Consider the following 18012-nt stretch of genomic DNA (forward strand, 5'->3'; position numbering starts at 1 on the left):
GGGGGGACGTTTTCAGACGGAAGGGGTTGCGCCCCAAGGCATGCACTTCCATTCCCTGTATCTCCTGCACTCCTCGTTCTGCGCTCTCTCAGGACAATACTATTTGAATGGCCTGTTGAAAAGTCAATGTTGGCTGAGCTAACAACTTTATCTGGGTGGCCGCATTGTTAATACCGCAAACCAAACGGTCGCGTAACATTTCTGACAAGGTCTCACCATAGTCACAGTACTCCGCAATCCTGCGTAGCCTGGATAGAAAGTCGGCAAGGGATTCTCCTGGGGTCCTCTCAGTGGTATTAAAGCGGTAACGTTGGACTATCGTGGACGGGGTTGAGTTAAAATGCTGCCCCACTAAATTCACAAGTTCATCAAACGTTTTGGTGTCCGGCGCAGCTGGGTACGTAAGGCTCCTAATCACCCCAAACGTATGCGGGCCGCAGGCGGTGAGCAATATGACCACCTGGCGCTCGTTTTCGGTGATATTGTTTGCCCGGAAATAGTAACGCATCCGTTGTGTATACTGGTTCCAGCTTTCCAGCGCAGCATCAAAAACATCCAAACATCCGTACAGAGGCATGGTGTAACAGAAAACAACTTCCAACCTGTATCCAACAAAAATCCAGGGAGGTGTCTTCAGCAGTGTAGACAGCTATTCACTTTAACCCTCGTCGCCAGTTTTGTGAGGGCCACGAAGAATCCAGCACGAGTTTCCAGGATACAAAGAAATAACATTTATTTACAATAACATATATATACAAACAACAGCAGCAACCTCGCTTGCTGCTTACTCCTTCCTGCTGGTTCCAAACTGGCCAGCTTTATTTATATAGGGAGTCTGCTAATGATTTCTCTGCCCCCCTCATTGGGGAAGCTCATACTCCCACAGGTTTGTGGGATTGTCATTAGTCCCCAGCCAATGGTAAGCAGGCAGGTTATAACACTCCCCCAGGTCATTTATCTCCAAATAATTCTGAATGGCCTCCTTACCCGCTGCACACCCCCTCATCCGCCAACAGTCCTACATCCAATCTCCATTGCGGGCGCTGATCCTCCTCCTTGCTCACCCATAAATCTACCCAGTGTGCACTGTGGGGCATGGTCTGACACAACAATCGCCGAATACTCGGCATCTACCACCCCCGCCAGCAAAGCCCTGTGCAAAGTGAAAAAATCAATCCAGGAGTACACTCTGTGAGCATGGGAGAAAAAAGAAAACTCCTTTGCTCTTGGCTGTCTGAACCTCCACGGATCTAAACCCCCCCACCCCCACATCTGTTCCATAAACCCCTTTAGCTCCTTCGCCGCGGCTGGCACCCTCCCCTGAACTCAACCGATCCAACCTCGGATCAATGACCGTATTAAAGTCCTCACAGTATAAATATTTCCCACTTTCTCGGTCTTATAGCTTTGACAAAGGGTCACCTGGACTCGAAACGTCAGTTCTTTTCTCTACAGAAGCTGCCAGACCTGCTGAGTTTTCCAGCATTTTCTCTTTGGTTTCAGATTCCAGCATCTGCAGTAACTTGCTTTTATCCAGTACTAAAGTCCATTGCACCCCATGATCAACCTATGCGAGTACAGGTCCAGAATCTTCCCTAACACCCGCCTCATTAACTCTGCTTCGTCCCAATTTGGTGAGTAAATATTCACTAATACCACCGGTAGGTCCTCCAGCTTCCCACTCACCATAACATACCTACCCCCTGAGTCCGCCACTATATTCCCTACCACAAATGACACCTGCTTATTGATCAAGATCACAACCCCCCTAGTTTAAAGTCTAGCCCCGAATGAAATACCTGCCCAACCCACCCCTTCCTCAGCCTAATCTGATCCACTACCCTCAGGTGTGTCTCCTGTAGCATTGCCACGTCTGCCTTCAACCTCTTCAAATGCGCGAACATGCGAGCCCTCTTGACCGGCCCATTCAGCCCTCTCACGTTCCATGGGATGAACCTGGTCGGGGGGCACCCCCCGCCAATCAACCATCACCCTTCTTAGGCCAGCCTCCAGCTTGCCTCCCGCGCCTCATCAGGCCCGCCCTCGGGCGCCCAAGGTCATAGACCTCCAATTTGTCTCCCAACGCCAGTCCCTCCCCTGTCAGCAGAACAATCTCCCCCCCCCCCCCCCCACACTAACAAAGCAACAGTCCCAATCCCCCATATCAAACTAGTTACCTGCTCGCCCCCTCACTGCGCTTCCGTGACCTAGCCCACACAGCTAGCCTGGCATGACGCCAAGCATCCTACCCCCCACTGATCTCCCCCCCCCCCCCCCCACTCGAACATACATAACAATCCCCAACAAACACAAAGAAGAAAATTCCACCCACCATCCCCCAACAAGTTAACCCGCAAACAAAACTGAGCAACGGCCGAAAAACTGTTACAAAAACACTACATACACAGCCCAAAAAGAAATTAAATTTAGCAGCATAGGTACAGAATTATTTACCCCCAAATTCAATGTCCTCCATCACCTGCCAGTCCCCTGACCTTAACAAAGCTCATCGCCTCTTCCGGTGATCCAATATAAAGTTCTTGACCCTCGTAATTGACTCCCAGATGAGCTGGGTAAAACATGCCGAACTTCACCCCTTCTTGAAGAGGGCCGTTTTAACTTTGTTGAAGCTCGCCCTTCTTTTGGCTAGTTCTGCACCCAAGTCTTGGTAAATGCACAGCTCATTATTTTCCCATTTACAGCTCCTTATCTGCCTGGCCCACCTCAAGATCTGTTCCTTGTCCAGGAACTGGTGCATTCGTACCACCATTGCCCTCGGCGTCTCATTCATCCGCGGCTTCCTCGCAAGCGCTCTGTGCGCCCTGTCTACTTCCAAGGGCCGAGTAAACGCACCATCCCCAGCAGCTTCTCGAACATAGACGCCACATATGTCCCTGTGTCCGATCCCTCGCTGCATTCCGGGAGGCCAACAATCCTCAGGTTCTGCCTGCGCGACCTGTTCTCCAGATCTTCCACCTTCTCTTGCAGCCTTTTTTGGTGGTCCCTCATCAGCTCCTTCTCCACTGCCATTGTGGTTAGCTGGTCCTCGTGCTCAGCCACCACCTCTTCCACCTTCTGGATCGCCTGTCCCTGGGCTTCCAATCTTTGCTCCACCCGATCAATCCCTGTCTTAATTGGGTCCAGGTTCTCTTGTCTTTGCTTGGCGAAGCTCTCCTGAAGGAATTCCACCAGCTGCTCTGTTGACCACTGGGCCGGCAATCCCAGTCCCTGAGCCTCCTCCATGTTTTCCTTTGCTGCAGCATCCACTCCCTTCTTTGCCCAACAATCTCCCCTTTACAGACCACTTCTGGTCCATGACTCCATAAACTGGTGGGGGATTCTTCTCCTCTACCTCTCCAGATGCCAAATTTGCTGATCAAATCCCTCATAAGTCGGGGGAAAAGGTGTCAAAGGTCTACCATAAGCGGGAGCTACCAAATAAGCGACCTCTCACTCTATGGCCGCCACCGGAAGTCCGCTGGAATCAATCATTAAGGAGGAGATGGCTGAACATTTGGAAAGACAAAGCTCAATCCACCATTGTCAGAATGGTTTTCTGAAGGGTACGTCATGCTTGACAAACCCGCTTGAGTTCTTTGAGGACGTAACCAACTATTATGGGCCAGGGTTCAGAGAACCCCAAAGTGTATCATGGAGTTCACCTGACCCACAACTTTTACTAGATTGTGGTTATGGGGAGCACAAGGGCCTGCTTGACAGGTGTGGTGCAACAGAGAGCTCAGGTACTTTTAAAACAAAACCATGTTTATTTATGAATCCTATTAATACTTTATAAACCCACAGTAAACATCTTAACAACTGTCAACACCAGTAATCTCCACAGACACAATATTCTTTTAAAAAAAATAATAAATTTAGTGTACCCAATTCATTTTTTCCATTAAGGGGCAATTTAGCGTGGCCAATCCACCTACCCTGCACATCTTTGGGTTGTGGGGGCGAAACCCACGCAAACACGGGGAGAATGTGCAAACTCCACACGGACAGTGACCCAGAGCCAGGATCGAACCTGGGACCTCGGCGCCGTGAGACTGCAGTGCTACCACTGCGCCACCGTGCTGCCCCAGATACAATATTCTATAAGTAACCCTTCATAACTTTTCCAGCAACATCCATAAGTTCTAAAGACCCTTTTTACAGAAAGACAGCAGGTTTAAATTCTCTACAGAAACAGATATTACTTTAAAAAAGTGAGGAAGGCGCTGGACGAACTATACACAGTAATAAACAACTATGAAACAGAACACCCGGAGGCCTTGTTCATCGTGGCCGGAGACCTCAACAAGGCCAACCTCAAGAGTGTACTGCCTAAATTCCACCAGCACATCTCCTGACCCACCTGGGGCGACAACACTCTTGACCACTGCTACTCAAAAATCAAGGGCGCCTACCGTTTCATCCCCCAACCGCACTTTGGGAAATCAGACCAAAAGACAGTGCTCCTTCTCCCAGCATACAAGCAGAACTCAAGCGGCAGAATCCAGCTAAGAAGGTTGTGCAGTACTGGTCCGAGTAGACAGAAGAGCTCTTACGTGACTGCTTAGAGACAGTGGACTGGTCCATATTTAAGAACTCAGCGACCAACTTAATTGAGTATGCCACCACCGTCACAGACTTCATCAGCAAATGTGTGGACGACTGCGTGCCAAAGAAAGCAGTACGTGCGTTCCCCAACCGGAAACCATGGCTCAATCACAAGATTGACTCCCTACCGAAGGACAGATCTGAGGCGTTCAAGGCAGACGACCCTGACCTATACAAGAAATCCAGGTACGACCTCCGCAAATCTATCAGATGCCAAGAGAGAATATCAAACCAAGCTAGAGTCACAGACAGACTCTCGGCGGTTGTGGCAAGGACTAAACAACATAACGGGCTACAAAGCGAAGCCGAACAGTATCTCTGGCAGCAGTGCACCCCTCCCCGATGAACTCAATGCATTCTATGCTCGGTTCGAGAAGGTAACCAACAATCCGCTGTCGAGTGCCCCAGCAGCCCATAATTCACCCATACCCACCATCACAGCTTCTGAAGTCAGATTGGCCTTCCTGAAAGTGAACCCTCAGAAGGCGACGGGCCCAGACGGGATCCCTGGTCTTGCACTCAGAGCCTGCGCAGACCAGCTGGCAGAGGTATTCGCGGACATCTTTAACTTGTCACTACTCCACTCCGAGGTCCCCACCTGCTTCAAGAAGACCACCATCATACCGGTACCAAAGAAGAACCAGGCAACGTGCCTCAATGACTACCGACCAGTGGCCCTGACTTCAGTCATAATGAAGTGCTTTGAGAGGTTGATCATGAAGCGCATCACCTCCATACTCCCAGAACGCCTTGATCCACTGCAATTCGCATACCGCTGCAACCGGTCCACATCAGACACCATTTCCCTGGCCCTACACTCATCGCTAGAGCATCTCGAAAACAAGGACTCCTACATTAGACTCCTATTTATTGACTACAGCTCCGCCTTCAACACCATAATCCCAGCCAAGCTCATATCAAAGCTCCAAAACCTAGGACTTGGCTCCCCACTCTGCAACTGGATCCTCGATTTTCTGACCAACAGACCACAATCAGTAAGAATGAACAACAACACCTCCTCCACAATAGTCCTCAACACCGGCGCCCCGCAAGGCTGCGTACTTAGCCCCCTACTCTACTCCCTGTACACACACGACTGTGTGGCAAAACTTGGTTCCAACTCCATCTACAAGTTTGCTGACGATACGACCATAGTGGGCCGGATCTCGAATAACGACGAGTCCGAATACAGGAGGGAGATAGAGAATCTAGTGGAGTGGTGTAGCGACAACAATCTCTCCCTCAATGCCAGCAAAACTAAAGAGCTGGTAATTGACTTCAGGAAACAAAGTACTGTACACAGCCCTGTCAGCATCAATGGGGCCGAGGTGGAGATGGTTAGCAGTTTCAAATTCCTAGGCATTCACATCTCCAAAAATCTGTCCTGGTCCACCCACGTCGACGCTACCACCAAGAAAGCACAACAGCGCCTATACTTCCTCAGGAAACTAAGGAAATTCGGCATGTCCACATTAACCCTTACCAACTTTTACAGATGCACCATAGAAAGCATCCTATCGGGCTGCATCACAGCCTGGTATGGCAACTGCTCGGCCCAGGACCGCAAGAAACATCAGAGAGTCGTGAACCCCGCCCAGTCCATCACATGAACCTGCCTCCCATCTATTGACTCCATCTACACCTCCCGTTGCCTGGGGAAAGCGGGCAGCATAATCAAAGATCCCTCCCACCCAGCTTATTCACTCTTCCAACTTCTTCCATCGGGCAGGAGATACAGAAGTCTGAGAACACGCACGAACAGACTCAAAAACAGCTTCTTCCCCACCGTCACCAGACTCCTAAATGACCCTCTTATGGACTGACCTCATTAACACTACACCCTGTATGCTTCATCCGATGCCAGTGCTTATGTAGTTACATTGTATATGTTGTGTTGCCCCATTATGTATTTTCTTTTATTCCCTTTTCTTCTCATGTACTTAATGATCTGTTGAGCTGCTCGCAGAAAAATACTTTTCACTGTACCTCGGTACACGTGACAATAAACAAATCCAATCCAATCCAAAATCCTCAAATGAGCTGAAGACAGCCTGTAGCTTGTAGAGAGAGATCATTATACAGCAGCTTGCTTTACCTGCAGCTATCCAGCTCTGAAAATGAAACTAAAACACACTGTAGCTGCCTGTTCAAAAACAAAAAGTAAAGACAGCCAGCCCAGCTCCATCCACACTCTGACATCACTGCAGCTATTTGATAAACACCTATTTCTTAAAGGTACATCCACTACAGCTATTTGATAAACACCCGGTTCTTATAGGTACTCTCACATGACACCAACAAGGTTGGTAATTTTAACAAGGAACCTGTGAATGTGGTATATCTCGACTTCCAGAAGGCATTTGACAAGGAGACGCATAAAAGAATGATCTAGAAGGTGAGATCGCTGGGGATTGGGTGTAGAGATTGGATTGCGGAATGGCTGACTGACACAAAGCAGAGGGTCGGGATAAATGGGTCCTTCTCTGGCTGGCGAACTGTAACTAGCGGGGTGCCGCAGGGGTCAGTCCTCAGACCTCAACTCTTCACAATCTATAAGTGATCTGCAAGCAGGGACAGAGTGTAACATAGCAAACTTTGTAGATGATACGAAAATCGGTGCGAAAGCAGACAGCGAAGAGGAGATAAATATTTTACAGATGGATATAGATAAGCTGGGAGATTGGGCTATAATTTGACAGGTGGAGTTTATTGTGGATAAGTGTGAGGTTATCCATTTTGGTGGAAAAAATAGTCAAGCAAATTATTATCTAAATGCAAAGCAGATTCAAAATGCGTCTGGGTAAAAGACACCCAGAGGGACCTAGGTGTCTTTGTCCATGAATCGCAGAAAGTGGGTATGCAGATACAGCAGGTAATTAAAAAGGCAAATGGAATGTCAGCATTTATTGCAAAGGGACTGGAGTATAAAAGTAGAGAAGTTTTGTTGCAATTGTATAGGGTGTTGGTGAGACTACATCTGGAGTAGTGTGTCCAGTTTTAATATCCTTATTTGAGGAAGGATGTGGTGACATTGGAGGCAGTTCAGAGAATAATTCCGGGGATAAAAAGGTTCATGTATGAGGATAGATTAAACAGTTTGCATTTAGACTCGCTGGAGTTTAGAAGGATGAAATGGGGATCTGATCGAGGTATAGAAAATACTAAAAGGGATTGATAAAGTAAACATAGACCAAATGTTCCCCTTAGTGGCACAATCTAGAATGAGAGGTCATGGATATAGGTTAAGAAGTAGTAGATTTAGAACTGAGATGAGGAGGAACTACTCATCGTAGAGGGTAGTGAATTTGTGGAAAAGGCTGCCCCAGAGTGCGGTGGAGTCTGAGTCATTAAATGGTTTCAAGAGGGAGATAGATATATTTCTGATAACAAAAACGAGTTAAAGGGATATGGGGAACAGTCAGGAAGGTGGATTTGAGATCAGCCATGATCTGATTGAATGGTGGAGCAGGCTCCAGGGTGAATTGCCTACTTGTGCTCCTAATTCCTATGTTCCGGTCATTCCTTTATAAGTGCTGATTTCCTTATCTTTTCACTTTGAAGTTACCTCTTCTACATTTCATTGTTTCCCCCTAGTCACATTGGTAAACACTTGCTTTTCTCACTGGAATGCTAATTCACATATCAAAACCCCCTTCAGACAGCTGCCCTTATCCAGTCACTTTTTTATTTTATCCCAAATTATTTTTTTTAATCGTAATTTTCCCCAATTCCTCACACATGTACCTCATATTATTCCTCTCAAGCATATAAGATAATAATGATAACAATAATAAATAATAATCTTTATTGTCACAAGTAGGCTTACATTGCAATGAAGTTACTGTGAAAAGCCCCGAGTTGCCACATTCCGGCACCTGTTCGGGTCACAGAGGGAGAATTCAGAATGTCCAATTCACCTAACAGCACGTCTTTTGGGACCAGTGGGAAGAAACCGGAGCACCCGGAGGAAACCCACGCAGACACGGGGAGAACGTGCAGACTCCGCACAGACAGTGACCCAGCTGGGAATCGAACCTGGGACCCTGGTGCTGTGAAGCTACAGTGCTAACCACTGTGCTGTCATACTGCCCCATGATAGGTATTGTAAAAAAAATTTCGGAGTCGTTTGCTTTGTGGAGCATTTGTTACTCTTCGCAAATATTGCTTCAAACAAAAAGTTACTGGTCCTGAGCCAAATCATAATAAAATCTTGGAGGACTGGTCCAAGATCATAACACACACAATGAATGACCTCGGGCATTATACAAGACAGTCAGATCATGATGTCAATCAGGATATAACACCGATTTGATGCAAGCCCAGAAATCACCAAGTTCAATGTTCCAACTAACACCCTCTTTTCACCTCACACATCTTACCAGCAGTAAGAACCTTCCAATGCCAGTATTCAAATGGATTATTAACTATTTGCTGCCTTCATAGAATCCCAACATTGCAGAAGGATGCCAGCCAGACCATCGAGCCTGCACTTATCCTCCAAAAGAGCACCCGACCTAGGCTCCCTCCCTCCCTGTAACCCCACCTAACCTTTGGACACTAAGGGGCAATGTATCATGGCCAATCTACCTAACCTGCACATCTTTGGACTGGGAAGAACCTGGAGGACCCAGAGGAAACCCATGCAGACATGGGGAGAACTTGCAAACTCCACACAGTCACCCGAGGTCAGAGTCGAACCTGGGTCACTGGCGCTGTGAGGCAGCAGTGCCACTGTGCTGCTTGTTGGTTGTTTCAATTCTACAAGTGCTTGGTGTTTTCTATAATTCTTCTAAGTTACAAAAATTAACATGGAGTTGTGCTGAAAGGGATTTTGCTGATTTCAAGCCTGTTGCTTCCCAAGGTGTTTGTGCACTTCCAGACATTTCCTTTTGGAATGCTTTGGATAATGAACAGAGGGCACACAAAGCCAGACAAATTCCTGGAACAGCCCTCAGCAAGAGGCCATATGTGCCAGGGTGTTCAAGAAGCATTTCTCTTATATAAACCCTTGTATGGACTTTTGTGTGCCTCGCTCCACCCAGGGAGGAGCTGGAGACATTTGCAACATCTCGCAATTTGCTGATCATTGGTGTGTCAGGGAGGCTCTCTATTCATTGACAGCAAACTACATTTCATTCTCACTTGCCAGAGAAAAGCAGATGGAATGAGAAGCGAGTGGAGTCAGCACAAGGTTTTATTAGAAATGGAAGTTTCCAGGGCAGCATGGTGGCACAGTGGTTAGCATTGCTGCCTCACGGCGCTGAGGTCCCAGGTTCGATCCTGGCTCTGTGTCACTGCCCGTGTGGAGTTTGCACATTCTTTCCGTGTTTGCATGGGTTTCGCCCCCACAACCTAAAGGTGACAGATCGGCCTTCGTGAAAGTGAACCCTCAGAAGGCGACGGGCCTGGACGGGATTCCTGGTCGTGCACTCAGAGCCTGCGCGGACCAGCTGGCAGAAGTGTTCACGGACATCTTTAACCTGTCACTACTCCACTCCGAGGTCCCCACCTGCTTCAAGAAGACCACCATCATACAACGTGCCTCAATGACTACTGTCCAGTGGCCCTGACTTTAGTCGTAATGAACTGCTTCGAGAGGTTGATCATGAAGCGCATCACCTCCATACTGATCCACTGCAATTCGCATACCGCTGCACCGGTCCACAGCAGACGCCATTTCCCTGGCCTGAAACTCATCCCGAGAGCATCTCGTCAACAAGGACTCCTACATCAGACTCCTATTTATTTATTTATTTATTTTATAAATTTAGAGTATCCAATTCAGTTTTTCCAATTAAGGGGCAATTTAGTGTGGCCAATCTACCTAGCCTGCACATCTTTGGGTTGTGGGGGCGAAACCCATGCAAACACGGGGAGAATGTGCAAACTCCGCACGGGCAGTGACCCAGAGCTAGGATTGAACCTGGGACCTCGGCGTCGTGAGGCTGCAGGGCTAACCCACTGCGCCAACGTGCTGCCCTCAAGACGCCTTATTGACTGCAGCTCCACCTTCAACACCATAATCTCAGCCAAGTTCATATCAAAGCTCCAAAACCGAGTACTTGGCTCCCCACTCTGCAACTGGATCCTCGACTTTCTGACCCACAGACCACAATCAGTAAGAATGAAGAACATCTCCTCTACAATAGTCCTCAATACCGGGGCCCCGCAAGGCTGTGTACTTAGCCCCCTAGTCTACACCCTGTACTCACACGACTGCATGGCAAACTTTGGTTCCAACTCCATCGACAAGTTTGCTGACGATACAACCATAGTGGGCCGGATCTCGAATAGCGACGAGTCAGAATACAGGCGGGAGATAGAGAACCTAGTGGAGTGGTGCAACGACAACAATCTCTCCCTCAATACCAACAAAACTAAAGAGCTGGCCATTGACTTCAGGAAGCAAAGTACTGTATACACCTCTGTCTGCATCAACGGGGCCAGGGTGGAGATGGTTAGCAGTTTCAAATTCCTAGGTGTTCACATCTCCAAAGATCTGTCCTGGTCCACCCACGTTGACGCTACCACCAAGAAAGTACAACAGCGCCTATACTTTTGCAGGAAACTAAGGAAATTCGGCATGTCCACATTAACTCTTACCAACTTTTACAGATGCACCATAGAAAGCATCCTATCGGGCTGCATCACAGCCTGGTATGGCAACTGCTCGGCCCAGGACCGCGAGAAACTTCAGAAAGTCGTGAACACAGCCCAGTCCATCACACGAACCTGCCTCCCATCCATTGACTCCATCTACACCTCCCGCTGCCTGGGGAAAGCGGGCAGCATAATCAAAGACCCCTTCCACCCGGCTTACTCACTCTTCCAACTTCTTCCATCGGGCAGGAGATACAGAAATCTGAGAACACACACGAACAGACTCAAAAACAGGTTCTTCCCCGCTGTTACCAGACTCCTAAATGACCCTCTTATGGACTGACCTCATTAACACTACACCCTGTATGCTTCATCCGATGCCAGTGCTTATGTAGTTACATTGTATACCTTGTGTTGCCCTATTATGTGTTTTCTTTTATTCCCTTTTCTTCCCATGTACTTAATGATCTGTTGAGCAAAAGACAGCAGCAGCAACCCAGGGGGGAGGATTATTCCGTGTTCTTGTTTTTCTTAGTTAGTTGTTGATATTTGCTGTTTGTTTATTTCTTTTTCCACCTGTTGTTAGTTTAATATATTCTTTAAATACATTTAATGTATATTCCTTTATTAAGTTGTAAAAACGGAAAATCTTTGTTTGAATTTAAAAAAAATCTGTTGAGCTGCTCGCAGAAAAATACTTTTCACTGTACACGTGACAATAAACAAATCCAAATCCAAATGTGCAAGGTTAGGTGGATAGGCCACGCTAAATTGCCCCTGAATTGGAAAAAATGAATTGGGCACTCTAAATTTATTTAAAAAAAAGACTTGTAAGCTTCCTGGGGCTGCATGCTGGCGCAGTGGTTAGCACTTCTGCCTCACGCACTGAGGACCCAGGTTCGATCCCAGTCTGTGTGGAGTTTGCACATTCTCTCCGTGTCTGTGTGGGTCTCACCCCCACAACCCACAACACAAAGATGCGCAGGGAATGTGGATTGACCACATTAAATTGCCCCTTAATTGGAAAGAAAATAATTGAATACTCTAAATTTATTTTAAAAATTGAAGATTGACGCTTGCAAGGAGTATCAAAATCCTTGAGGGTAGGACAGAACTATCAGGAGTACTTGCAGCCTCTGGGTGTAAGGGGGCGCCCTCACAACTCCGAGTCATTGAGAAGGGACCATCTTGATGCAGGAAAACCTTGTTGTCGATGGAAGGACGGAGTTGGTTTCAGTTGCCGGCTTGGAGTTGAACGTAAGGGTTTTAAACAGTATTTCAGTAATACTCAGTACTGGAGTGCAGATGCCGCAATGTGGAAGAAAACCTAAACCATGGACTCCCCCAAACTCTGGTCAGCTGCTGCCTCTGAGGACATCGATTTATTTCAGTTATATTAGAGGTGGCGGCGCCGGTATTTAAACCCAGAACATTCACTCCCCCTTACCACAGTCAGAAACATCCTTTTAATTATGTTTGGTGTTACTTTTGCCACGTGTCTTTTTTTGGTGAAAGTTGTCAATCCGCTCCGAGGTTTCTCTGGAGAAATGTAACTTCCTTAGTGTCCACTCTGTGTTATTGGAGATGTCCTGTACCAGTGCACTGAGTCCCATTCGGCAGTCAGTCTGTCTCTGTGTTATTGGAGATTTCCTGTACTCAGACAGTGCACTGAGTCCCATTCGGCAGTCAGCCTGTGTGTTATTGGAGATGTCCTGTACCAGTGCACTGAGTTCCATTTGGCAGTCAGCCTGTCTGTGTGTTATTGGAGATTTCCTGTGCTCAGACAGTGCACTGAGTCCCATTCGGCAGTCAGCCTGTCTGTGTTATTGGAGATGTCCTGTACCAGTGCACTGAGTCCCATTCGGCAGTCAGCCTGTCTGTGTGTTATTGGAGATTTCCTGTACTCAGACAGTGCACTGAGTCCCATTCGGCAGTCAGCCTGTGTGTTATTGGAGATGTCCTGTATCAGTGCACTGAGTCCCATTCGGCAGTCAGTCTGTCTGTGTGTTATTGGAGATGTCCTGTACCAGTGCACTGAGCCCCATTCGGCAGTCAGTCTGTCTGTGTGTTATTGGAGATGTCCTGTACCAGTGCACTGAGTCCCATTCGGCAGTCAGTCTGTCTGTGTGTTATTGGAGATGCCCTGTACCAGTGCACTGAGCCCCATTCGGCAGTCAGCCTGTCTGTGTTATTGGAGATGTCCTGTACCAGTGCACTGAGTCCCATTCGGCAGTCAGCCTGTGTGTTATTGGAGATGTCCTGTACCAGTGCACTGAGTCCCATTCGGCAGTCAGTCTGTCTGTGTGTTATTGGAGATGTCCTGTACCAGTGCACTGAGTCCCATTCGGCAGTCAGCCTGTCTGTGTTATTGGAGATGTCCTGTACCAGTGCACTGAGTCCCATTCGGCAGTCAGTCTGTCTGTGTGTTATTGGAGATGTCCTGTACCAGTGCACTGAGTCCCATTCGGCAGTCAGCCTGTCTGTGTGTTATTGGAGATGTCCTGTACCAGTGCACTGAGTCCCATTCGGCAGTCAGTCTGTCTGTGTGTTATTGGAGATGTCCTGTACCAGTGCACTGAGTCCCATTCGGCAGTCAGCCTGTCTGTGTGTTATTGGAGATGTCCTGTACCAGTGCACTGAGTCCCATTCGGCAGCCAGTCTGTCTGTGTGTTATTGGAGATTTCCTGTATTCAGACAGTGCACTGAGTCCCAGTCGGCAGTCAGCCTGTCTGTGTGTTATTGGAGATTTCCTGTGCTCGAACAGTGCACTGAGTCCCATTCGGCAGTCAGCCTGTCTCTGTGTTATTGGAGATGTCCTGTACTCAGACAGTGCACTGAGTCCCATTCGGCAGTCAGCCTGTCTGTGTGTTATTGGAGATGGGCAGCACGGTAGCATTGTGGATAGCACAATTGCTTCACAGCTCCAGGATCCTAGGTTCGATTCCGGCTTGGGTCACTGTCTGTGCGGAGTCTGCACATCCTCCCCGTGTGTGCGTGGGTTTCCTCCGGGTGCTCCGGTTTCCTCCCACAGTCCAAAGTTGTGCAGGTTAGGTGGATTGGCCATGATAAATTGCCCTTAGTGTCCAAAATTGCCCTTAGTGTTGGCTGGGGTTACTGGGTTATGGGGATAGGGTGGAGGTGTTGGCCTTGGGTAGGGTGCTCTTTCCAAGAGCCGGTGCAGACTCGATGGGCCAAATGGCCTCCTTCTGCACTGTAAATTCTATGATAATCTGTCCTGTGCTCAGACAGTGCACTGAGTCCCATTCGGCAGTCAGCCTGTCTCTGTGTTATTGGAGATGTCCTGTACTCAGACAGTGCACTGAGTCCCATTCGGCAGTCAGCCTGTCTGTGTTATTGGAGATGTCCTGTACTCAGACAGTGCACTGAGTCCCATTCGGCAGTCAGCCTGTCTGTGTGTTATTGGTGACGTCCTGTATTCAGACAGTGCACTGAGTCCCATTCGGCAGTCAGCCTGTGTGTTATTGGAGATGTCCTGTACTCAGACAGTGCAGTTTGAGTCCCATTCGGCAGCCAGTCTGTCTGTGTGTTATTGGAGATTTCCTGTACTCAGACAGTGCACTGAGTCCCATTCGGCAGTCAGCCTGTCTGTGTGTTATTGGAGATTTCCTGTGCTCAGACAGTGCACTGAGTCCCATTCGGCAGTCAGCCTGTCTGTGTGTTATTGGAGATTTCCTGTGCTCAGACAGTGCAGTTTGAGTCCCATTCGGCAGTCAGCCTGTCTGTGTTATTGGAGATGTCCTGTGCTCAGACAGTGCACTGAGTCCCATTCGGCAGTCAGCCTGTCTGTGTCATTGGAGATGTCCTGTACCAGTGCACTGAGTCCCATTCGGCAGTCAGCCTGTCTGTGTTATTGGAGATGTCCTGTGCTCAGACAGTGCACTGAGTCCCATTCGGCAGTCAGCCTGTCTGTGTGTTATTGGAGATGTCCTGTACTCAGACAGTGCACTGAGTCCCATTCGGCAGTCAGCCTGTGTGTTATTGGAGATTTCCTGTACTCAGACAGTGCAGTTTGAGTCCCATTCGGCAGTCAGCCTGTCTGTGTTATTGGAGATGTCCTGTACCAGTGCACTGAGTCCCATTCGGCAGTCAGTCTGTCTGTGTGTTATTGGAGATTTCCTGTGCTCAGACAGTGCACTGAGTCCCATTCGGCAGTCAGCCTGTCTGTGTTATTGGAGATGTCCTGTGCTCAGACAGTGCACTGAGTCCCATTCGGCAGTCAGCCTGTCTGTGTGTTATTGGAGATGTCCTGTACTCAGACAGTGCACTGAGTCCCATTCGGCAGTCAGCCTGTCTGTGTGTTATTGGAGATGTCCTGTACCAGTGCACTGAGTCCCATTCGGCAGCCAGTCTGTCTGTGTGTTATTGGAGATGTCCTGTACTCAGACAGTGCACTGAGTCCCATTCGGCAGTCAGCCTGTCTGTGTTATTGGAGATGTCCTGTATCAGTGCACTGAGTCCCATTCGGCAGTCAGTCTGTCTGTGTGTTATTGGAGATGTCCTGTACTCAGACAGTGCACTGAGTCCCATTCGGCAGCCAGTCTGTCTGTGTGTTATTGGAGATGTCCTGTGCTCAGACAGTGCAGTTTGAGTCCCACCGGCAGTCAGCCTGTCTGTGTGTTATTGGAGATGTCCTGTGCTCAGACAGTGCACTGAGTCCCATTCGGCAGCCAGTCTGTCTGTGTGTTATTGGAGATTTCCTGTACTCAGACAGTGCACTGAGTCCCATTCGGCAGTCAGCCTGTCTGTGTTATTGGAGATGTCCTGTACCAGTGCACTGAGTCCCATTCGGCAGTCAGCCTGTCTGTGTCATTGGAGATGTCCTGTACCAGTGCACTGAGTCCCATTCGGCAGCCAGTCTGTCTGTGTGTTATTGGAGATGTCCTGTACTCAGACAGTGCACTGAGTCCCATTCGGCAGTCAGCCTGTCTGTGTCATTGGAGATGTCCTGTACCAGTGCACTGAGTCCCATTCGGCAGTCAGCCTGTCTGTGTTATTGGAGATTTCCTGTGCTCAGGCAGTGCACTGAGTCCCATTCGGCAGCCAGTCTGTGTTATTGGAGATGTCCTGTACTCAGACAGTGCACTGAGTCCCATTCGGCAGTCAGTCTGTCTGTGTGTTATTGGAGATTTCCTGTGCTCAGACAGTGCACTGAGTCCCATTCGGCAGTCAGCCTGTCTGTGTTATTGGAGATGTCCTGTGCTCAGACAGTGCACTGAGTCCCATTCGGCAGTCAGCCTGTCTGTGTGTTATTGGAGATGTCCTGTACTCAGACAGTGCACTGAGTCCCATTCGGCAGTCAGCCTGTCTGTGTGTTATTGGAGATGTCCTGTACCAGTGCACTGAGTCCCATTCGGCAGTCAGTCTGTCTGTGTGTTATTGGAGATGTCCTGTACTCAGACAGTGCACTGAGTCCCATTCGGCAGTCAGCCTGTCTGTGTGTTATTGGAGATGTCCTGTATCAGTGCACTGAGTCCCATTCGGCAGCCAGTCTGTCTGTGTGTTATTGGAGATGTCCTGTATCAGTGCACTGAGTCCCATTCGGCAGTCAGTCTGTCTGTGTGTTATTGGAGATGTCCTGTACTCAGACAGTGCACTGAGTCCCATTCGGCAGCCAGTCTGTCTGTGTGTTATTGGAGATGTCCTGTGCTCAGACAGTGCAGTTTGAGTCCCATCCGGCAGTCAGCCTGTCTGTGTGTTATTGGAGATGTCCTGTGCTCAGACAGTGCACTGAGTCCCATTCGGCAGCAAGTCTGTCTGTGTGTTATTGGGGATTTCCTGTACTCAGACAGTGCACGAGTCCCATTCGGCAGTCAGCCTGTCTGTGTTATTGGAGATGTCCTGTACTCAGACAGTGCACTGAGTCCCATTCGGCAGCCAGTCTGTCTGTTACTATTGATGTCCTGTACTCAGACAGTGCACTGAGTCCCATTCGGCAGTCAGCCTGTCTGTGTGTTATTGGAGATTTCCTGTACTCAGACAGTGCACTGAGTCCCATTCGGCAGCCAGTCTGTCTGTTACTATTGATGTCCTGTACTCAGACAGTGCACTGAGTCCCATTCGGCAGTCAGCCTGTCTCTGTGTTATTGGTGACGTCCTGTATTCAGACAGTGCACTGAGTCCCATTCGGCAGTCAGCCTGTCTCTGTGTTATTGGAGATTTCCTGTGCTCAGACAGTGCACTGAGTCCCATTCGGCAGCCAGTCTGCCTGTGTGTTATTGGAGATGTCCTGTACTCAGACAGTGCACTGAGTCCCATTCGGCAGTCAGCCTGTCTGTGGTATTGGAGATGTCCTGTACTCAGACAGTGCACTGAGTCCCATTCGGCAGCCAGTCTGTCTGTGTGTTATTGGAGATGTCCTGTACTCAGACAGTGCACGAGTCCCATTCGGCAGTCAGCCTGTGTGTTATTGGAGATGTCCTGTACCAGTGCACTGAGTCCCATTCGGCAGTCAGCCTGTCTGTGTGTTATTGGTGACGTCCTGTATTCAGACAGTGCACTGAGTCCCATTCGGCAGTCAGCCTGTGTGTTATTGGAGATGTCCTGTACTCAGACAGTGCAGTTTGAGTCCCATTCGGCAGCCAGTCTGTCTGTGTGTTATTGGAGATTTCCTGTACTCAGACAGTGCACTGAGTCCCATTCGGCAGTCAGCCTGTCTGTGTGTTATTGGAGATGTCCTGTACCAGTGCACTGAGTTCCATTTGGCAGTCAGCCTGTCTGTGTTATTGGAGATGTCCTGTACTTAGACAGTGCACTGAGTCCCATTCGGCAGTCAACCTGTCTGTGTTA

The 18012-nt window shown here is 48.7% G+C and overlaps 1 protein-coding gene across 4 annotated transcripts in view; it reads left to right on the plus strand.

Moving 5' to 3' along the window:
* The window catches only part of abcc10 (ATP-binding cassette, sub-family C (CFTR/MRP), member 10), a 712922-nt gene that overhangs the window by 18049 nt on the left and 676861 nt on the right, over positions 1–18012 (plus strand). Inside the window, exon 1 of one of the 4 annotated variants that reach the window (XM_072500315.1) lies at positions 12402–12462. The exons of 2 other annotated variants lie outside the window; for them this stretch is intronic. The gene's annotated coding sequence lies outside the window, so the exon portion shown is untranslated. Of the gene's footprint in view, positions 1–12401; positions 12560–18012 lie in introns of those variants that run through there. One more of the 4 variants, XM_072500318.1, reaches the window with a different exon arrangement.

Source organism: Scyliorhinus torazame, chromosome 4, assembly GCF_047496885.1.
Source record: "Scyliorhinus torazame isolate Kashiwa2021f chromosome 4, sScyTor2.1, whole genome shotgun sequence".
NCBI lineage: Eukaryota > Metazoa > Chordata > Chondrichthyes > Carcharhiniformes > Scyliorhinidae > Scyliorhinus > Scyliorhinus torazame.